General features: G+C 37.6%; 1 protein-coding gene across 19 annotated transcripts in view; it reads right to left on the bottom strand.

Annotated features, from left to right (window-relative positions):
- RBFOX1 (RNA binding fox-1 homolog 1) overlaps positions 1-24,534 on the bottom strand; it is a 745,900-nt gene that overhangs the window by 639,150 nt on the left and 82,216 nt on the right. The window lies entirely within an intron of this gene.

Below are 24,534 nucleotides of genomic sequence, written 5' to 3'. Positions count from 1 at the left end.
AAAATTCAGTAGTGATTATCCCTAATGAGAAGGAATAGAAGCAACCACCACAACCACCAAGGTACACGTTCTATAACATCCAATCAAACAATCGCTAAACAACATGGATTAATCTTCAGTCATATTCACATGATTCTACAAAGCAATTTTCAATGTAAGTAAACAGAGAGAAAATGCTAATAATTTTGTGAGAAAACCTGCATTTTGACAATGTCATGTTCACAAGCCCCTAGATAACCCAGCTGAGCATCACAGATGTTGATGTTATGCTTCCAACTGACATCAGATATCATTAAGATGGTACACACCACTAAAAGGAAACTTGTCTGGTTTTATAATGCTAAATTTTGTTTTCAACATGTCATATAGCACAGAAAAACAAGGAGCAAGGTTCTTGCTTTGCATCCATTTAGCACACGATACTACAACATTTGTCAACAGCACAATAAACATTCTGCAGGACTCAAGTCCTTATTTCCTGAGAAAGTAAATAAAAGCAAGACTTGAGTCAAAAGAAATCTTACCAAGCATCTAGGAAGAAGCCAGGCTGAGAAATGTTAATATCCCCTTAAAAATGGAAGAGTGGGGTTTTCAGGTGAGAATACCTCAGCTCCCACAGGGCAGCCAGGTCTGCAGCCAGACCAGCAGAGATTCTCCTATGGGGTCACTGCCACAGAGAGCTCCAAGCCATGCAGGCTTATAATGTTACCATACCTGTGCATTCCAGGAGTATCCCAGCCATTACAGTGCTTTTCCTTATGAGCAGTTCCTTTAAGTATTTTACATATACATATAGAAATGTGTATATACGTGTGTGTGTATATATATATACACACGTGTGTGTGTGTATTTTTATATATATATATATAAAAAAAAAAATATATATATATATATATATAAATATATATATATATATATATATATATAGGTCCCAGGGCAATAAGAAAAATATTAATACCTATACGCAGATTCTAGGTTTGATTTACACCTTCACAACTTTATCAAAAAGCATATGTATAATTTACCATCGTCTGACACCTTCAATTCTGCTCTAAAATACCACTAAACAATGATATTTGTTGCTTCAAGTTAAAAGTGATTCCCGTTAGATAACAGCAAAATACAACAAGGAGCGAGCTTTGCCATCATTAGACTTCTAACCACATTACTTCTATTTTGAGGCTTTTTTGTTTGGTATCAGTTTAATTTCCTGTCAGCCTTACAAGAGATTGCTAATGTTTGGGCTGTAGGATATGCTCTGATTAAAAATAATCTTCCCAATTACTGCCTGGCATGAGTCTACTGCCACATGCGCTCTGCCACTGGCTTCTGAATTTCTGTCAGCAGTAATTGTATCTGTAGCTCCTAACTGTAAATGAAAACCCAGGGGGCATATTTGGGTTCCAGTTTCCTGTGCCTCGCCATATCTTTTAATTTGCACTGTCTGTCAAAAGGAGATGTTCGTCGGCACTAAAAGGAAATCCTCAGAACATCAGGTTAAAAATAAAAAAAAGGGGAAAAAAAAGGCAACTAGAATATGATAAATTGTATTTTATACTTATACCACGTAGACAGAGAATGTCATTCATTCTTTTAGCTGCAGAAGTGGTAAACTGAAACTATGTATTGAACATTTCTTCCAGCCCCAATTCCTTCAGGGACTTCAGACCCATGTTATCACCTCATCTCTGTCCCAGTTCACTGCTGCTGCTCCTGGATTTGGGTCCTGGCCTTGACTAAAATTGTCAGTGCCCACTCATTTCTAGGGCCTGGTTCGGCTCTCCCCACTGAGGCCCGATGGACCCACAGCCCACGGGGGAACCCCTCGATTGCATGGGGTGCCTTCAGCTCCAGCTTCCCCCTCAGGGACAGCCAGCTGGCCCCAGATCTTATGTATTTGACACACCACTGGTTAAACCTGGCAGTAAGAGTTAAATGCAATCACAGTCACCAGCTTAATGATAATTCATGTTAAGATTGTCATTGATTCACTTTTCCTCTTAGGAGTGTTGCTGCTTAGAGAGCTATGATGGGTGACCTAAAGACAGTGTGCCCTGTGTGATCCTTAAAGGAAAAGCATCAGGAGAAGAATGAACACCAAGCACAGACTGGACTCTGAAATAAAGAAACTTGAGGATTAGAAAAACTCTTGATATAATATTAAAAACAAAGCACCATTTAGAAGGGAAAAGCACAACCAAGTACACGAGACGTATGTCAGTAGTTTTACTTGTGTAAGATCTCAAACAGCCCCTCAAAGATCCTCTAAAAAGCATCTCTAAACTTCTGATGCTCAGAAAGCTCTCTTAACGTGCAGAAGCCTACAACATGGAAAAAATCCGTTCCTAGCTAATTTCTCCTTATACAGAAAGCATCAAAATTTCTCCATTAACATAGATATCGTAACTACTACTTAAGAAATAATTGCTTTTAAGCTTTTCTTCAGAATTTTTGCTTTTCTCCCTCATTCTTCTGCATAAAGAGGCTGTTCTACCAAAGCTCTTAAGCAGAAAGAACAGTCCCATGAACATCAGTAAGATTAATCACACAATTCCACATAATAATATACTTACATGCCCGCTAGATTCGAAGATTACCACAAATTCAAGTGAAGAGGACATACAATAACGTGAAAAAGCCTGAACTTTTACCAGGAGGACTGTAGAGTTCTCCTGTCAATTGTGAGCTTTTAGCACTGAATGCTGTGATGCTGACAAAGACCAAAGAGTTGCAGCATTATACTTAGAGAATGGGGTTTTTACATTTTCCATTTTGAAACTAATAGTTCTCTCATCTGTAATGAGTCAAGAAATGAATCATAGCTGTGCAAAGCAATGCATCTTTGAAAGAAATTTCAGATGTAGAGAAAATAAAGCTAAATTTGCTAACTTTGTCCTCTTCTTTTTAAATGACTATTTTGACATTGCATTTTCAGCGTTAATAAACAATCTAAAATTAATGACTAGAACACGGGAAAGTTGTAAAAAGGAAAATGAAGGCAGTTTATCCAATAGTTTCACAAACATGGTATGGATACTCTCACTATAACTGAAAGAGCTCAGCTATAGGATGCATCTGGACTGGGAAAATATAACAGCAGAACAGCTAGCAGCCCTACCAGCAATAGCGTAGTTAAAGGACACAGCACTTTCCTCTGACTGAATCATGACTCTTGTGGACAAATCTAAGATAAGCACACGCTCCACATTTTCTGAACTAAAGGAAATTTGCACACCACGGCAATATGAGCATCTTTTTGCACCCTGGATGGGAAGGGTATAGAATGGGTTGGTTGATATTTATCAGTTTTCAGGAAGAGCAATTTACATAAAGTTATCAGGTCTTGAAAGGGTCTGGCCCTCTCACCTGATGTCACCAACCATGTTGGGTCTGAGTGTGCAGGCTGGGAGCCACTCACATAGATCCAAGCATGTTCACTCTCCCAGAGCTTTCCCTTCCCATTTCCCTTACCATGTAGAGCTGCTCTGAACCAGTCAGCCCAATCTCTCTTACCTTGTTCAGATATTGCATTCTGATAAAGCATTTAACGTTAATCTCGCTGACTCAAAATTATTTTTGATAGCTCATTCAGTTAATCACTATGCTATAACTGAAAGAACACAATTCTGTAATTTAAACTGGGGAAGAAAATGCCTGTATGCCGTAGAAGCAGCTTATTTTTAAGAAAAGCTAATATACCTTCTCCATTAGTACTGCAGAAGTACTTAGTCATACAGAAAAAAAGAAAAAAAAGTATTTATTCCTGCTCATACAAAGAGCATATAGAATTTGGCTATCCTTGGCTCTTTATTGAAATCATCATCTGCTTCAGAGTACAGGTGAAGTTATATCTGCAATCCGAATGGGACACTGACAGGGATCTTAACACTGAAGTTACATTTCTCTTTCTAGAGTAAGCACTGACTTAAGCTGGTTTTCACAGGAAGAAGGGACAAGCACGTGTATAAATTATGAAACCCAGAGCACAGGCACACAGAAAACATCTCTGCAGAACCAGTTGGTCCAGATTTGCTACTTGTAAGCAACAAACGATCATTTTTTTCTCCTCTTTTTAATCTACAGTTCTTTCTATTTGCACCATATTCACTGAGAAAAAGCATTGGATTTGTAAGCATTGCAGGTTTCCATCCGCCTTGCTGAATAACCAGCTCCACATCACCTTTTTCTTTATCTGTAACCTTCCACAGCGTACTGAGAAAATCACAAACTGCAAGTAAGGGTCCCTTCTCAATCACTTACGGCATCAGGAGCTTCACACCAGTAAGCTGACACATGTGAAATAAGACCACTTATCAAAGAAGAGAGAGGTCAAAGGCTTCTAAGGTTGGAACAGGAACCTGCTGGTTGCTGCAAATCTCTCACCAGCTCGTTTGAGCCTGACACTTAATATTCAAACTGAATTGCAAGCGATGTACTCAAGGATAAAGCGCAGTAATAATAAAGATTCATGGTCTGACAAGCTCAGCATACAAATTCTGAGCACAGAGTCCATTTTGAATACTTTCTTTTTTTAATCTGAAGAGAGTTCAGGAATATTATTTTTTAGATGAAGCATCAATACTTCCCATCTTAGTTAGAGAAACAAAAAAATGAGAAAATAAAACTTCAGTCTGTATTTAGATGCTGGTAAAGAAGCATGCCTTAAAACCATTATATCTCCTTGCAGTATAGATACTCCATATGAAATCCTAATCCTGCTAATTAGACTTAGGGATGCATCAAGTAACATATACGTTTCACAAAGCCAAATCTTTTACACCAGAAATCCACTGCCGTAAACCAGAAAGAAGAACTGCCCAAATTTCAGATTTACAGCTTGTACCTAGCATGCCATTTGTGCAAGTCAAAGTCACAGGAAAGGCTCTAAATCTTGATGGATTTTAGATAGAATCCCAAAGGCTTAAGCCATGCTGCCCAGACATCGCATCTACAGTTCAGCTTAATATCAAGCCACTAATATTAGATCACCAACAAGTGGCAATTGGTAACATCCTTCCTTGACCTCCAGATTATTTTCTGCCCATCATACAGAACAAGCTTCTGGGGTCTAGGTGGAATTTGAGCTTTCTTTTAATTTTTCAGGCTCATCCATCACTTATTTTATTCAACATCACTTAGTTCACAGTCAGAAAATACATTATTTATATTACAATGACAGTGTAATGTCGTGACCCACTTATTTTTTCTATGCCTCCATGTTTATTTTGCACTACAATAGCCTGGCAATTTGTTCTCTCCCCGCCCTCCCCCCGTTTTTAAAGCATATTAGTGTTTATGCACATAGGAAGCAGGTCAAAATTAATTATAATTAAATGCCTAATAGTTTTAAGATTGAAATACTGTTACCAAACATTAGCTCCATTTAGATTCCTTTGCTTACTTTCTATGTAGTTTTGAACACTTACATTTCTATTACTAAATCCCTTTCCTTTAAAAGCACACTGCATCCAGCTTAACTACATCTCACTAAAACACCTTGTTAGTCATACTTTGATTCATTTCATTTCATTGCCTTTCATATTTAAATTACCTTATTTCTTCTCCTATTCCTCATATTGCCTTTGAAAATGACAAGACTCACTTTGTGCAATGATTGTTTATAAATCAACCTCGCATCACTTCCAGCATTAACACTATCATTTTTTGTGTATTTGCAAGTTTTCCTGCCAAACTGCTAGCCAAAACAATCCAAAATTTGCATTTAATCTCCCCCATTTCATTCCAATTCCTTATACGCACTCAGCTAACACCACAAAAATGAAAACGTATCTTTTGCATAAATGAAATAATAACTTCCCTAATCCCAGAAAAATGAAATCCTATTCTTCGCAGATTCCTTGATTGAGTCTCAGGAAAAAAAAATCTCCTCCATCACCAAGCAACAGATCAGTGTCTTTCTTTAGCAGGCACACAGACAAGTGCTGTAGCACAAACTCAAATTGAGAATGAAGTCGCTCAAACAATTCTAAAAATGCATGCTTGTCAAGATTCCTCTCGATGTTGATTCACAACAGGAGCACCTGAACAACTCTTATCGCTATTTTAATGCACTCTGCAGTATTAGTGACTTTAAGAAGATAGAATCTTCTCCTAGCTAATTTATACTCCAGATTAGGTGCTCAGCAAAATTAACCCAGTGGCGCTGGGAACGTGTCTTTGCTCCAGCTACTGGAGCTCTTCTACAGGAACTGGGGAGAAGCAGCTGGAGGAATTCTTTGTTACCATTATTTTCACCTGTTCTGCTTCAGTTATTCATTTATGTTAATCTGCAAACTCTCCTTCTAGGCTTTGGCATGCAGAAGGTCTACGTAACTATGCTTCAAGTAGTCAGAATAGCCATGAAGATGAGTAGGCAATAGATGCTAGGAATAACTGGTATTTGCCAATTTCATGAAAAAAAAATCTGAGTATCATCATCTTAAGACTTAACACTTGTATTTTCCTAATAGTAATTTTCATAGAGGTTCAGAAAAATTGTTTGAAGAGAACTGCTTGCTTAAACAGGATTGTACTAAATGAAATTTAAAACATGTCAAGACAATGTTATGGAAACCCATTGCCTTGAAAGCATCAGATACAGGTTGCTTTTGGATAACACTTGGTCTAACGGAGATGTAGGAACTTTTATATTTGCTCATTTTTCCTCATCTGAAATACTCTGGAGACTCTTAGACTTTGTCATGGGGTTCTACTTCTATTTTTAAAGACAATCATGCGCCACTGAACACAAAGTATGATTATTTTCTTTTTGTACTAAGAAGCATAGCATAACAGTTTGTAGTTTTAAAAACACGCATGTGAAGGAATAATTGAAATTTCAAGTCCAGTAAGTATTCTTTAAAATAAAAGAACAACTTTTAGAGAATTGATGGCTCTGTGCCGTTCGAATATCAAAGCTGTACTGGGTATCACTTCGATCTGTCCATCATGATTCGGATACTTCTGAATAATTCAAGATGTTACGCTTTAACTTATTTCAGCAATTTCCTTGAAGAGAAGCAGTAAGTGAACATTCACTACAAACCTTCAGATGAATCCATATAATTAATATTACGATGTACTTTACCTGTCTTGCTGTTTGCTCTTGCAATATTAAGTCGGTATTAAATAAACAACACTCAGACAAGTTTCTGTCCCACTTCTCAAGAAGATGCTTCGATTTATCTAATTACTTCATCTGATTTACTGTTGCATCCTTACCCGAGTTACATATTCTGTTAACACGCTATAAAACTAATTAGCTATTTTGAGGTAGAACACATTTTTATTGCGAAGGCAATGTATTGCTTGTGCTTCCTTGGAATCAAAATATTCTTTTCATGGTGTGACAGCAGCATACTTCATCTTTCCACATTTTATGTGGCACACTGAAGCAAAACAGAAATGATGTGCTATTATTCAAGCATAAGAAAAATAGTAGCACTGCACGAACAAGTGTCAGAGATGAATAAAGGCATACAAAATGATATGAAAACAGCAGCTGAAATATCCCCTCATTTTTCAAAGATGAGTTCAGAAGCCCTGCACCCGAGTGATTATAAGCTTTACATTAAGACAAGATGCTGATGCAATTTTGAAATGAAAATGAGCAATACTGAAGAAAAGTTGATCTGAGATTTTTTTTGGTTCTGCTACTAATGAAGGGTTAAAAAGAAACAACAGCTTTGTGAATACATATCTTGGGTTAGAAACAGCCTTGGATGGAACAAAAATAACTAAAACATTAGTCTGTATTTCTCAAATAAGCTTCATTTCTGCCGACTACAGAACGGTATACTGATGGTATCTAAGTTTTGCACGTCTGCTCTCCAGACTCACAACAGGTAATAAGCAGGGGTAGGGAAACAAAAAGGGAAAATGAATAATTTCTAAAAACTCTGAGGGAAAATTAACTTTGCACTGCTTTCCAAGAATAACTTCTATTCATAAAAAGTATTAATAAACTGTTTTGCACCTTCTACAAAGGCACCTTTATCAATATACCAAATAATGTCATTTGGGCTCACTGTGCCACAACATGCTCGCTCTGCTTCTACGCGTTGTCCTCAGTACTCAGCACACCTCACCATTCCCAATGTTCCACTTGGTAATTAGGATCTTATTTTCCTTTCATGCTTCCAATTTTTTCCAGTCCTTTTTTCCTTTTCATCATACCTACAAAACTTCCACATAAGCACTGACTTAATTTCCTCTCGGTGTATTTGTTTCTGCTGAGACAAGATGTCATGAAATTTGCAAGCAAAAATAAAAGTCTCCAACACAGTCCTGCCAGATGGTCTGATGGGGAAGCCATCTCTAAAGAAGTGCCTTTAATGGAAGCTTTGCCAACCAGAATAAGGTGCTTTACAGCTTCTTGGTGATTTGAGGTCTTTGACACACTGCAGCTGTCATAAGGAAGGGTAGACAGAAACTGCAGTTTGACTAGAAAAATACATTAAATATAGAAGTTTTATGAAATAGTTCCTTGGCATCCACCTTCTGTAACGTCCTTCCATATTGAATTTCTCTCCCTTCTCACTCTTAGTAGAAATGAGGCTTACTGTACTGACTGGTACTTAATCAGATTTTGTCAGCTTTTATGCTGGATGCCATCTTACTTGTTTCATTAATTGTCACAGCACTATTCACAAAGCAAATTAATTGCTGCAATTTCAGCAAAGATGACAGAATTCAGGAGCCATGTACTGTCAGGCAAATCCCATTGATGTCATCTGAATCCTCACTGCTGCCTGCCTGCGACTGGAAAGGTTGGATGGGGCCCTGGGCAGCCTGGTCTGGTATTAAATGGGGAGGCCCTGAACATGGTAGGGGGGGGTTGAAGATTCATGGTGCTTGAGGTCCCTTCTTACCCTATGATTCTGTGGGCAAAGGGCACTACCAGACTATTGAGACAGTGGAAGGAATAGGTGTGCTCTGTCAGTTCCCTGATCCATTTCACAAAGGAGGCTTGACTTGAATGTCAACATTAAATATAGGTTAACCTCCGCAATGCTGTGTACTATTATAGCCATTTCCCAGGTGCACTGCTGTATATTTGGATGTGCTCCTGTTATAGAATAAGATGAGTCAGCAAAAACAACTTCAAATGAAAATAGATGGAGCACAGGGAAGAACAGAAAATGTTTGCTGTCTCATTTCTGCTATTACACTGGACATGACTTCCACTAGCACTACCATTGGTTTAATTCGTACAAAAAGACAAGTTCTTCCCTCTCCTTTTTATTTGCATTGAATTTAAACTGATAGATGCACAGCATTAAAAGACCTAAACAAAAGCCTGCATTCTGACATAGAGGTAACCTGTGTGACCTGCTGTAGGGAACCTGCTTTGGCAGGGGGGTTGGACACGATGATCTCTGGAGGTCCCTTCCAACCCCTACAATTCTGTGATTCTGACCACATGCTGCTCAAAGCAAACAGAACAGAAACTCCGGTGGTGTCCAATATGATTCCTCCTGCATATATTCCAAGTATTTCCCCCATGCAGCTCTGCACTTACACAGATAAACTCTTATGTGCCGAAGTAGCCAGCTTAACACGACGATCCTACAGCAAAGGAGGGCAAGAACATACCCAAAATGCTGAAAACAAGAATTACCAAGAAAACTCCTTGTAAAAATTACTTGATGCTTCATCTGGAAATAGAGCAACTCAAATCTTTTTGCTGAGACCAACAGAAGCCCTTAAAACATTAGTAAAAAAAGGTAGATCCTAACTTCTAACTCCAGTTGCACCCAATCAGGTTCAATGGAGTGTAATTTCACTGTTAATGGGAGCTATAGAAGGGACTAATTTGGTTCAGCATATCATGTTATTCAGCACAGAAGCAATTGGTTTGTGCCTAAGTAGTTCAATAGCATTAAGAAACTTGCAAAGTAACTGTTGGTAGAAAAGCTTTTGTTTTCACTTTTGTGCTATGTTAATAAGATATTCTGGTCACATGATCAAGATCTGTATCAGGCAGATAATTAACAAAAGTCATTAGCTGAAAATGTCTTTCCATCAAGAAAAGGAATTTGATTATGTTCTGGAATAGCTACAAACAAAACTCACCTCCATCCTAGAGCGATGGGAAGAGCTACATACCACTCAGAAACAATACACCAATTGTCACAACACACTGAATCCAGGACAAAAAACACTGCTGTAAGAAGTTCAGAATCACACTGGCATTTTAGAAACATCATCACTGATAAACACTGTTGGAAGCACTGTTGCATTTCCACTGAAACATGAAGAACTGAAGTGAACTAGCACCACAGAAATGGATTTTAATATTGGCTGAAACATTTCTGTTTCAGATGCAGAAGCAAGTTCTTTCCCCAGAAATACAAGGCTCTTAAAGATCAGCCCCAGAATAATTACAGTCTCGAATCACTCTATTCTTTCCCCTCAATAAGTTTCAGGTTTTGTTTGTCCTATTTTTCAGTAATGTATTCATATGTCAAGAAAAACAGCTACAACTTTTTTAAGGAAAAAACAGGTTTTTTTTGTAAGTCATTGCATCTTACATAAAAAAAATCATTTTAAAATAATGCTCATGTAAATGCTCCAGTTCCTGCAACCGACATAAAAGTACATACTTTCCAATTTCATTTTAGTTATGTGTATAACAAATTTCACAGTTTTTGCTGATGCAACCACTTCCCCGTCTCAAGTAGCTGCTTATCAGCAACAGCAGCAGAGCTGAAAATCTGTAAGCAATATTAAATGAGAATAAATTAAATATATTAAAAATGGATGATTTGTAAAAATCAACCAGAATAAACCTTTTCATTATAGAAGCAAAAAATAGTCATCATAGTTCTACCTTGTATGCAAACGCATATAACGTGAGCTCAAATTATTGGATTGATGCTGTAACAACTGACATGTTTATTTCTATCTGCGAACAAAAAACCTAATCTGTTCCCACAGCTTTTAAACAGAAAATGTGAAAAGCAAAGAAAAAAAAAAATGCAGGCACCTACAAGATACAGTTGTTACATAGGTAATTTAAATGGTTGATGCCTACACACGACAACATTTACAAATTTTTCATCAAAATTTCTATTACCAAATCAGACATAAACCCCATTTCAATGAGCTCTGAAGACCATTATTTTATCAATCACTACTGTGCTTGTTTGAAAAATAATTTTATCATAATAAATGGCATAATACATTTGAATTCTAAAATTTTTGTTTGTTGGTTTTTTCTCCAGTAAAAAACAAGCAGCTAAATTTTGCTCATCTTCATCAAGGAATTATTCTGGACATAAATACCTTTTTCTGGTGGACCGAGTTAGAAAACCCTGTGAGCACCGTCAGTGTGCCAAAAAGGATGTAAGCTTTGGGCAGTTGCATTACATTTTGCTTTGCATTTCGTTTATTCAGAAAAGTGATGCCTTAAGTCCATGAAGATCCTCATAGAATAGAAGCTGTAGTTAGTCTTTGAAACACAGTTACTTTGACCATTTCCCATCAAGTGTTGACCTGCAATTTCCCTAGAGGACTGAGAGCAGCAGCCTTAAAACCAAAATGACACAGAAGCCTTCCATCAAATCGCAAAGTTTAAGTGTGTGTCACAGAGTTGCTGCTATGGCTGAGAATTACAGAGCAGCTCCAGCAATTGCACCAAGCGAGTTGCTGTACACTGAGCACACCTTGGCCAGACCCAGAGCTTCTGAGTCACTTCAAGTGAAATTCCATACTTTGAAGTAGGCATGGCAATGTGAAACACGAGTAACTCATTTTTACTACCTGCTAAGTGAACATTTACAGTATAATAATTATCAGCTCAGCATCTCAAGTTGATCCCTCACTGAGAAAAAGAAAGAAAAGTTACACTTCTAAAACAAAAAGTTGCTCCTTAGGAGAAAAAAAAAAAAAAAAAAGCATCATTGAATACACAACACCTCTTTGGTGCAGAATCCCCTTTAAACATGAATACTGAAGTTCAAGGACATTTGCAACTTCAAACAAGAAAGAAATCCCAAGCAATACTTAAGAAGTCCAGGTCACTAGACAAATACAGGTCCAAAAATTTGAAGCACGAACAAGTTACTTTATTGGGGAAGAAAGAAAAGGAAAGAAAGTGAAAAGATAGCAAAAAGATACCTGTCATGACAGCCTAATGTTGAACTGCAGCATGAATGCTAAAATAAAGTAGATGTACTGACCATGATTTGTCTACTATACAACCCAGTTATACAAAAGCATTTTTAATGTGAAAAATTCACGCTTGCAAAAATTAATAAAAACAAACCCCTACCATCTTAAAAAGTTACATGAGCTTTGAGTCTCTCTTCATCAGTGAAGCTTTATTTGTGGTGAAAGTTAAAGGTCAGACCAGACAAGCAACCTGAATTAAAATACTAAAGGTAACAAAGCAGCTGACTTCCTTGGCTTCTTTCATGGATAGCTGTGATTTGAGAACTAAGTTAGACTTCTGTCTCTCAGAAATAACACCTTTATCTCTTACAATTATTACGTTTTTAGATTGAGATGTCAATAGCAGCCAGTCTGGTAACAATACAAAATGCATTTTGCTCATGGCCCTGTAACTCAGACAAAGATTTTTGCTATGTTCTCAGCAAGATGGCTGCCAGCAAGCAATACCTTTTTCCCTGTGTATTATGGGGCCTGGAAGAGAACCTGATCTACAGATTTTTGTCTCAGTATACAAAAAAGTGGAAAACAGGTGACATGACAGCTCAAGAAGGTTCACAAAACTGCCCACAGCTGAAAGACATGAATACACAGTATTTAATACACAAGTAATCTATTCACTGATAAAAATTGATCAAATCAATATTAAAATCAATAATTAATCATTAATAATATTAATTAGATGTACTACACATCCTTAGTCCCAAATCAGTATCTTAGCAATAATTTCCAAATTCCTAAATCTAAACATTTTTTAAAGATCTGTAGTGAACTCACAGCAGATTTTTAATGGCATCTTGGCATATACTTGCAAACTCTTTGAAACAGAAAATATTAAAAATCCCAATTTTTTATTTTTTTATTTTTTACTCTTCAAACAGTAATCCACTGCAGAGCAAAACATTTCGCATATAAATCCAAATGAAATGCACATAGAGCCATTTCTACAGCCACGAAAGCACGGAACGTTTCAGAAGCCCTCAACTACACCAATTAGAAAATATGAAGATATGAAGAGGACTGCCTTGAAAATTGGCCAAATTTTACATTTCAATGCTTTTACTACAATTTTGAGTCTGAAAATGAACTATCATTTGCAAGAATTCAGAACTACAGGCAGTAATTTCTCCGTAAATGGAGTAAAATGATAACTGATTTCCCAGTTCTTGGTCAGAATAATGAAAATAATGCTGAAGCTTTAGAGGCTGAACGTATCATCTTCCCAAATTTGAATGACAGCTTAGAGCAATGAGGTCTACCTAGTCAAAAACCAAGCACCATGCCCCATTTCAGTATGTTCTGCAGCAATAAGCAGCACTGAAAGGCAGAGAAAAGGCTCAAAAGATTGTAGACGTGAACACAGCAGCCTACACACCAATACCCTCGTGCAGCTGAACAAGTATTCAGTTCCCAGATTCATTCTAGAACAAGCTGAGTGAGAGACTGCATTCACTTTCCTTGCAGACAAATGATGAATGCCAGCCTATTGATTCAATGAGCTATAAAACCAACTGGGATCAAGAAGCATAAGCATTCTGTCTTTAATTCATGTTGTGTTGAAGTGTTTTATAATCTATATAAATCCAAGTAAACATGCTTAAATATCAACACTAAGTCAGTTATGACTGACATTAAATAGCATTTCTTCTGAAGGGCATGTCATGTGAAAGATAAGGCTTTATTTCTATATATACTTAAGTTATTTCAAAACAGTTCAAAAAGCAAACAGTCCTAGCGTAGTTTGTGTGGAGCATTAATTTACATTGCAAGTTGCAGTGAACTAACAAACTCAGACTGACCTCCAGATTAATATAATAAACAAGACACATTTTATATACAAGTACAGGCCTACTAGGCTTTATTATTGGCTAATAGACAGCTTTTTTGCTTTTAAAAAGCTTTGTACAGTATTTATTTTGGAGCTGTATTATGCCTAGTTGGCCCCAAAGAGCCTACATTGACTGGGGCTGACCCCATGGGTGTCTTTGCACACCTGCATAGAAATGAAATGCATGAAATGGGCTTGGAAGCCTTCCTTTGCCTCCGCCAAGCTCATAGATGGTGAAAGTGAAGCACTGCCTACATTCGCTTTGCACTACTTTTCTTGTTAGTCAAGCTGATTTTAGGACAGTTTTTACACTGTGGTTTCAGACTTGACTCCTCAAAGCATGTAAAAAAAAATTCCTTACTCTTCATCCTTGAAAGCTCCTACACAAAGCAGAGGGACACAACTGTCACCATCAACCTGCTGGCCTTGCTTCTTTTGATACGACCCAAGATATTTCTGGGCTGCGAGGGCACAGTGCTGGCTCATGCCCAGCTTGCCATCCACCATTGCTCCCAAGCCCTTTACGGCAGAGCTGTGCTCCATCCTTACATTCTCCAGCACGTATTGACTGTGGGGGTTGTCACAATCCAGGTGCAACATCTTCCACTTGGCTTCATTGAACCTCATGATGTTTTCCTGGGCCCACTGCTCAAGCATGACTATGGAAGCCATCCATGGATGGCATCCCATCCTTCCAGCACATCAACCACACCACACAGGTTGGTGTCATATGCAAATTTGCTGAGGGTACACTTGATACCTAATATCTTCAATTACATGAAATTTAAGAGCATCAGTCTCACTACTGACCTCTCTGGGAGACCATTAGTCACTGTTGCCCATTCAGACAATGAGCCATCAGCCATTCTATGGGTATGATCTCACAACAAGTTCCTTGTCTTATTGAACAGTCCACCCACTAAATCTGTATCTTTCCAATTCGGAGACAAGAACTTCATGGAGGACCACATCAAAGACCTTACTGAAGTCCAGACAGATGCCATCTGTGGCTTTTCTCTTGTCCACTAATGCAATTACACCATTATAGAAGGCCACTAGGTTGGTCAGGAAGAAATTGTTCATGGTGAAGCCATACTGGTTGTCTTGTATCACCTTCTGTCTTCCATGCACCTAGCATGGATCCAGAATAAACTAAAGATATTCCACGATCTTCCCCAGCAGAGAGATGCTGCTGACAGATCAGTAGTCCTCTGGATCATCCTTTCTACTCTTCTTAAAAATGGGTGTAACATGGTCTTTTTTTCAGTCACCATGGACTTCACTTGACTGCCATGACTTCTCAAATTTTGTAGGGTGGGTTGATGACTACATCAGCCAATTCCCTCAGGACTACAGGATACATCTCATCGGGAACCACAGACTTACGAACATTTACATTCCTCAGGCAGACACAAACCTGAGCTTCTCTTATAGTGGGGGAGGGACATTGCTCCCCTGGTCCCTACCTTATTATCCATCCACTAGAGGGGTGTGTGAAGAGTAGCTGCCAGTAAAGACTGAGGCAAAAGAGTTGTTGTGTATCTCAGCCTTCTCCTCTCCCATCGTTAGCAATACAGGGAGGCTCATCACTGTGGTGTGGAGAGGATACACCTTCTTGAACAGCTCACTAATATGATCAGGGCAGCTCTACAGGGTCCTTCATGCATCCACAAAATAGTCAAGGTTGAGAGACTTTTAGAATACAAATTTCTAAAATTCAGCCGTCTTATCTTCTCTTTTTGCAACCATGCCATAAATCTGCTTCAAGTACACGTAATAACCTTGGGACTGACAAGTTTGGTTGCACAAACTGGATATTTTTTTTAGCACTTTGAAGTATTTTCTCTCCATCCAACTGTACTGAGATCATTTACAAATGTATTAAAAAAAAAAAAAACAGAACAAAAAGAAAAAATTACCTGCATATCTCTCCAAAGTTATATATCCTTAACAGCGTATAAAAACCTTCTCCATATGAAAGTCAATAATCCATACTGAAGTAACTGACCACAATAGCTTGAAAACCAAGCTATTTCTCTAACTCAAGAAAATATAGAAAAATAAAAGTCAACCAAAAGAACAAAGAAAATCAGTTAGCTTTTGGAAAACAGACATGTCTTTACAAAATGATAAGAAAACAAGCCTTTAAGACTTGCATGTGCTTTGCACTTTAAAAGGCTCTCATCACGCTCTTAGTAAATGTATGGATACTTCACATAAACCACAACAGTTCCATTGAGGAACTGAAGAAGAAACATCTTGAGAAAAGAGAGAGAAAGTCCTCCACTACTGAATCAACAATTTAAATTCAACTTAAGCAAGCTGTAACTGGTCAGCGTTCACAGCATCTGTTTTCAACTTCTATCATCCTAACTAGTACATCTGTGAAGAAAATGCCAAAAATAATAGAAAAAAAAAAAAAGCTATGAAGCATAATGGATCTCTCTAGATCAGCTGCTCTTTTAGGCAACTTTAAACTTCAAGTGTTAACTGGGAATACCATGCAGCAGAACAAACAGGTCCAGGGAATTCCTGAGTCACAGTGAAGCTAACTTCTTGGTACAGGTACTATAACACATACTAGGAAAGGTGCCCTCCTGGACTTGTTGCTTGAAAACAGAGATGGTCTCATAGGTGAAATGACAACTGGTGTCTGTCTTGGCCATAATGACCATAAAGTAGTTGAGATTAAAAACTCGATAGAAGAAAACTGCCAACAGAACTTCAGCATTAGATAAGGGAAGAACAGACATCAGGTTGCTTAAGGAACTAGTTAGAAAGGTCCCCTGAGAAACTGCTTTTTTGAAGCTTTGCTGTCCACCCGCTCTGGTCGCTCTTTAAGAGGCATTTCTTAAGAGAGCAGGAACAGGTCATTCTAAATATCAGGCTGGTAGGGCAAAAGTTAGGCTTTGCTGAAGAATCTGCATGGCTTAGGCAGAAAACGTACATGTACAGGGACTGGAAATGAGGTCAGCCAACACAGAACAACTGCAGAGATGCCACTGTAGAGAGAAAATTTAGGCAGCTAAAATCCAAAGCAGCAGTAGCATACAGTTTCAAAGCTATTAGTTTTTGGCTGCATTACTCAAATTAAGAGATAACTTCACTTTGCTTGAAACACATTTGAAAGACCATGCTGGAAAGCAGTACAACTTCTGATCATAAAAATCATATAAATGAATTAACCAAACTGTCTGAACCATTGTTTTTTTGTTGTTGTTGTTGTTTTGTTTTTAAGATGTGCTTCTAATTTGGAAAGAACAAAAGGATTTAGCAAGAATAAAAGCACTTGATCCTATTTTTCCTCTTATACTACGAGTTTCAACGTTTGCCCTGTCTCATCTGTTATGGCGAATTCCATTATAAGTGAATAAAGGATGTGCTGCTCTACAAACCAGAGGCATTTTAATGACAGTTTTCAAAACATGGCCCTTTGTACTTCAATAGATTGACTATAAAAGCTCACTGTCAACTGACACTAACATCAACGTCAGCGCGCAAAAGACTGATAGTCTCAGTATGAACAATTCTTGCTCTATTAACTGCTTATGGCCTTTTTTCCCCAGCAACATCATTTTTAAAGAAATAAAACCATTTTTTGTTCTTTCTAAAGTAGAAAAGTGCAATGTTTACAGGTTTAAATTTAAGTTACTATCAGACTCTACAGCGCTGGAACTTGCAACCAACAAGGTTTGTTCTTTATTTATTGCAAGCTATAGTTAAAATTTGGATGTGTTCCTACTGGCATGCAATTTGAGCTAACTATATGTGCAGCCTGGACAACTGAAGATCAGCTCTGCTTTTAAGTTGCTACCTAACAGTAATCCTGGATATAAATGCTTTAATTGACACAGACGATAAGAACTAAAAAAAAAAAAAACCCACAATAATGCAGGATAATCGTACTGCATATGTCTATTTCTTAATATAAATAGGACTGGGTTAACACAAAAATTAGTTCAGTGCTGCTTCACTGCACTGTTGTTTTTTTGTTTGTTTGTTTTGTTTTTTTTTCTCCAGTATGTTGCTTAACTAAAGAAAATTAATGCCAAAACTCTTTACATCAATCCTTGCCTACCTTAAGGCATTCCCTGAGTATTTTACAGTTAGAGATAGCAACAGCCAAATATGAGGCTTGTACCAATTTGATCTGTGAATTTTACTGCTGGACTCTCAGTAAACCAACCAAGTCAAGACACTGAAGTAGATACTTGTCAGCAGCTCAAGCATAAGGCTTTTGTTGTACTGGATTTCTTCCTGATGGTTTCTTACATCTTGTACATTCTGAAAAGCCAGGTGGTTGAGCTGCATGGCATAATTACTCCTTGCAGCTATATCCCATCCTTTTACTTCGTTAATGCAAAGACAGTCCATCTCTGAGTCACCATCAAGATGAATATGTTTCCATCCTCCTCATTCTGCCAGCAGACAATGCAGACCTTCACCTGCTACTCACAGCTTTGACAAGCAGCCTGAAAAACTGGAGGTAGCTCTTTTTTTCCCCCCCCATTCCTGCTGTTACGAATCAAGTTTGCTGTTGTGGAACTATCAAGAAGCAGGTCAAAGGCATGTTTCTGATCTCAGACAAAGTACAGAGACTGCAGAAGCAGAGCTGAATGATTCATGATGCGAAAGCATCCATCTATTCCCAAAATAAAGGGAAGAGTCAAATACTGAAGACCTCTGAATACTTTAATCAGCTACAGAAGTCTCACTGGTATTATTTTCCACATCTAAAAAAAGGCAAGTATAAATTGAGAAACGTAAAAGGTAGCTATTGATTCTTCAGTGATGGATTCTCAAGCAACTCAAACAGAAATGCAAGCGTGGCCCAAAAATGCCCCAACACACATCACCTCTCTTTGATCTGGAGGTTTACCAATCTCATTTGTAAGTAAACTAGATGTACCATAAATCTTTGAGCAGAAATAAATAGGAGAAAGCCAAGATGTGCAAATACATATGGAATAAGTTAAGATCTGCACCCTGCAAAGGTGTGGGCAAGTGGTTTTTGTTGTTGCTCCTGCATTGTAAATGATCTCCTGAAATGACACCTGTCTATATGCCTGTGAATGTCTGTAAGCTTGGGGCCTCAACTGACCCAACTGCATTTGGACTGTGAAAGAACACTTACAATCCCCCAACAAGTGACAGCAGAATTACAACTGTGGCGTACAAATTGTAATTTCTCTATTAAATATTTAACAGTATCAAACAGATACTCGCCTCCAAGGAATTAATAATACTCTCAAGATGTAAAGATATGACTCTCCTTTTCCTTTTTCTCTATTTTTCTGCACTAATGTAACCTGTACAAACACAAGCATGTGCACATGAGTATATAAATGCAGACCTATATACCCCCATATTCACTTGTACATACCCACACACAGCTGATGCTTACTTGCAGAAGCCTGCCATTCCCCAGTTCTCACAACAGCTCTCACAATAATCTTCTTGTCAGTGATCTTACAGAAAATCCTCCCTCCACCAGTGGCACAGAATTTAACACTGATTGTTCACAGTCCCATAGATTTTTACTTAAAGCAAACAGGCAACAACAATAAGAAAATGCAGAAGAGAAATAGACCAGTGTGTGGTTACAGAAATAATAACCTGATCAAAGAAGAAAACATGTAGGTGCTTCTTGGCTGAAGTGCTCATTTAAAATATTTTAAGTCTCTGACAAATTCTGCTTGCTTGATTAGCGCAGACTGTTTGCATGTTGATTTATTGCTTCGAGATCGGTATTCATTAAGTCACTTAATACAACAGTACCCTTACAGCTGCTACCCTATTAGATGTAATCATTTTTTCCCCATTTCTGTTTGTAACACAGTTCATAGTTGCATTAAAAGCAGCCTGGAGTTGTTTATCAGTCACAAACATGTTTCCAAGTGCAAGCACCTTTACAAACAATTCATGATGGTAAGGCCATAGACTTGCATGAGCATTCTAAGTAATAATTTGTCTCCAATTCACACTGATTGTAGTCTCACATACTATTTGAAGTCTCTAATCCAAATTTTCCAAGTGATGTTCCCAGCAGTGCTTTCAACCTGTATTTTTGGTTCCTTAGTAAGAGTCATAATTTTCACAACTACTCTTCAACCTGATAACGTACTGAAATCAATGCAACTTCCCTGCAACTAATAAAACTTTCTGAATTAGAAATCTAAATGCAGCACTCTATCTTTCAGCAACTTCAACCAGTAATGCAAAAACACGCTCAATGCTTTTCATGCAACAAAAAGTTTCAAGTATGAAAGTGTCACCTGAAAAAAGGCTGGCCGATTTTCTCTTGCCAAACATTTTTTCACATTGCAGGAGGATTCCCAGATAATGCACTGATACTTTTTAAGAACAAAAATCAATTTTGATACGTTTCTTCACTAGTGTAACCCAACACCCCTTCAAATTAGCTTCCATAAACTAAATTTTATCCCTAGGAAGTAAATGGCTTCCTTGAAACAGTATGAAGGTCATCTGGAGAAGTACTACTTCCAATGACCATCATACTGCACTGCACACTAAGAGTTCACTCATCCCAGCACAACCACTTTGCTACCGAAAAAAACTTCCATGGAATGCTCATCAGCAACCATTTATATATCTACCTTTATCATTACTTGACTGCTTCTCTTCATGTGGATTCTATCCCAAATCACTATGATTAATGAGAAAGCTTCCACTTCGTCCCACGGATTTTGTGTGTTAGTCTTAGAGTTTTGTCAGATATGCTGATTTTCAAGTCATCATGTCCTTTTTTCCATTTATTTTCACTAAAGCTATTCTGGTATAAGTACTTCAAACGCACAGGTTTTTTAAATGGAGCAAGTTTGAGCATTTTTCCTAGTAATATATTTAGAAATACTTAATTTTAGTATAAGAATGCTTCAGCAAAGTAGTAAGGTAGCTAAAATATAAGAATGTGGAAGCATCACTATAGAAGAACATCAGCAAACTCATTTCTGGAATGCAAGGCAGAAGTTACAGATGCTGTTGAACACTTCAAGAAGAATCTGATTAGAGAACACATTATAAATACTAACTGCAAAAACCAAGATTGGAACACAGAAAGACAAAGAAATTATTCATAAGGTCACTAGCAAATAAGTAACCTTATCAATTCACTTTTTAGCCTCACTCAAACTGGAGAGGAGAAAGAAATTTCTTCCAGCAATGATGGCAACAAATGCCATTGATTTTCAGAGTGATTTAACATAAATTGCTATTCCTCCACCTTACGAATACAACTGTGGTACTAACTTCAGAAAAAGAACACCTTTCGCTCAGAACATCGCACAGCACAAAACTAAACCAGGCAAAAACAAGGTGGCTTATCTTCAGGGTTTTTAGTGTTTAAAACTGGGATACACATCTGAACATGTGTAGAGATGGAGATGGTACAAAAGCCAAAACAATTAAGATTGCTTGTTAACTGGAAACAGCACCCCTGCTTGACTCAGAGCTTTGCAAAAGCAATTTTCAAATATGTCTTTGAGAAGAACATAGGAACATTAGCCTCATTTTAACAACTGCTGAAGAAAGTCCTCTGATACTGAGTAGTGCAGAAAACTTGTATAATACCACTTTTTTTTTCCTCATTTTATGTTAATTGTACCCCCACTCAAAGCACAACCGGCATTTTTATTGTTATATGCAGGAGATTCAAGCCACGCGCTGTAAGAGCGCTACTCATTCCCTGAGCAAAACAGTAAAAGCAGCTTTTCCACTTCCCAGGGACCATCACTGACAACCTAGACCTCATCTAATAACACTTGCTTGAATCACACAGATACAGGCATTCTCTCTCTCCTTCTCCTACTTGATATTTCACAAAGATAATGCCAAGCACAAAGGCGCTCGCACCCCAAGAGACCTGTCATCAGAACAATCAACTGAAATATTCAATTCACATTTAAAGCCATTATTCGAAGGAAACAAGAAACTTCTTTCACAATCCAGAATACGCCACAGTTCTTCACTGAACCGTTTTCCCTATCTCAAAATCTAACTCCACAATAAGCCTTTAAAACCCATGAAGTGACATCGTGAGCTGGCACACCGTTTTTGATGTGCTGGGGACATCTGAAGCAATACATACAGCAAATCTAGCTTCCAAAGAAACAAATAGAAAATTTTTGCACAAGTCTCTCTGTTTCGAATTATATTGCTGTTGGAAACAATTGCTTTGGTCCTCAGTCAATTGTTTTTTGAAAACAATCATCAGTGCTATTAGCCTAGGATAAGGAAATGGGGCTCAACCTAACAAAATGTCATTGATATAATGAATTGTTTCCAACCTCAGCCTAGCATTAAAACATTTTTTTCTGACATTTCTGAGGGATAGTTTCCTTGATCAGCATGTAAGCTTCAATTTTTCTATCAGATTCTTGAGAATATATTATGGTCTCCCTTTTTCCTAATTTCTGAATTCCCACAGTTATAGATTGAAGTCTTTACCTACTGATCTCAAAGCAGACTGAATTTCCATACTCTGTATTTAGCTGTTCATTTTACCCATCTCTTTCCTAAAGAATACTCCCACATAATATTGATTAGCATCCACAATTTTTCTTTGGATAATCTTTGAAAATTGAGAGCTGAATTAAGGGGACCATAGAGTCACATAGCTGCGTGTCAAATTAGAGAAGCAATCAAGCCTGTAATATTCATATAAGAATACATTAGTGCAATGAAAATAGATGGGCTCAGTTTCAATGGAGACTACATTTGAAGATTTTATATCATCGCCACATCTATTTATCTAGAATGTAAACTTTTCTTTATGCTATGTAAATAGCAACAAGTTTTGGAGAAAGCCATACAACTTCACCCTAATCCTTTTATCTGCTGATTTCAGCAATCACTCCTTTCTTCTCAGATTTCTACCAGGGACAGGGCATAAATACTGACTGTGGCTCACACAGACTCAGCAACCTCTGGAGTTCAGAGGGTGACTTCCTAACACCTTGCCTTGATACAGACAAGTCAGATTTTCCTCTGTTAGCCCTATTAGCTTCCAGTATTTCACAGACCTGAAAACTAATTTCCTCCTTTCCTTGAAAGCTTTTATAGCAAATACACAGAAATACATTAGATGTGATTTTAGAAAAAATTGAGGTCCTCTTCCTAATACCAACATACCACATGCCTAAGCTTGCCTTGATATGAAGATGAAGGCCGTTTCAGTGCTATAGTGCTATATTCCTGTTGGCTAGCTAATGTATATTTAAAGAGATTTAAAAAACAATAAAAAATAGAACTTAGGAACTTCTCACAAATTCAACACATTTTCTATTATACAGGTTTTGTTTATAGATCTTAGAGAACCCATAGGAGCACAAAGGTACTTAATATTTTCCTACTATTCACATAAATGCTCCCTGCCCAGCAGACAGGCTGTATCAACAGTTTGACTTACAGCATTTATTAACCTTTGGATGTACTCCTCATCGTTTAAAGTTATACTTAAAATGAACTCCCAACTAAGCCATTCCCATTAGAGTACATTACTTTTAAAAAGCTCCTGAAATAAAGAAAAATCTTTGAGCTGTGAGACAAGTAAGGAATGTAGAAATACCCAGTGAAAATGGTATCAAGGAAATTACTTTGAATAGTAGATAATGCTTCCTTCTTTTGCCTACGGCTGTGCAGGACTTCAGGCAGGTAACTATTTCTCTGTAATTCTGTGTACCTTCCACTTTCTCTTCTTAGACTGCAAGCTCTTCAGGGTAGTTAGTTAACTTGTAGAGTCTCTGATGCTGTAAGATCCCGATCATCATTTTGCAAGATAATTCATAAAGGTGCTTGAAGCACTTCAAGCAATGGAGCAACAATTTAGTTTCAAGTCAATCATTATGCCTGAAGTGACCTTGGGCACACTGATTAATACTTAAATGCTTTTCTTTCAGTATGCAAAATAGGAACAACACAAGTACTAATTCACAGGAGAGCAAAGATTTCTATGAGTTAACTGTACAACTATGAAGCGCTCATTACTGAGCACAGAAATCACATGAAATGCAAACTCAGATTATCTCCTCAAACAATGAGCTAGTGGAAATATTTTTTTTTTTAATTCCACTTCAACACTTCTGTTAGTTCAAATTAAAATTATGAATCAAAAAGTACATCTAGCACCGTAAGTCCAACTATCACTGTAAGGAACCACCAACACAATGCAAATTATTCTGTAAGCCAACCTGCCCAAAAGGCACTCAGTACATCAGCTCAAGCATTACTATCACAAGAACAGAATTCCGTGAAGAGAGTATAGGTCTGAGGTTGTGAGCCAGGGATCATCATCAGAAGTTGCATTTAAAGAAAATAGAGCCTCATTTTTCTCCTCAGTTGAGTCACTGAACAGACATACAGTAGATTACCAGGTTCTCCTATTCTCTTTAAGAAAAACATCTATCAAAGAAATCTCAGGCCCATTTTATACTGGTAAACAATCTTTCAGCTTTGAGATCTTTCTGCGTACAGAAGAGGTAAGAAATCCTTCTGAAAACTGAGTATGCAAGGACAAA

This window comes from Lagopus muta, chromosome 15 (genome assembly GCF_023343835.1).
Source record: "Lagopus muta isolate bLagMut1 chromosome 15, bLagMut1 primary, whole genome shotgun sequence".
Taxonomy (NCBI): domain Eukaryota; kingdom Metazoa; phylum Chordata; class Aves; order Galliformes; family Phasianidae; genus Lagopus; species Lagopus muta.
This window is presented reverse-complemented; position numbering and strand designations above follow the sequence as displayed.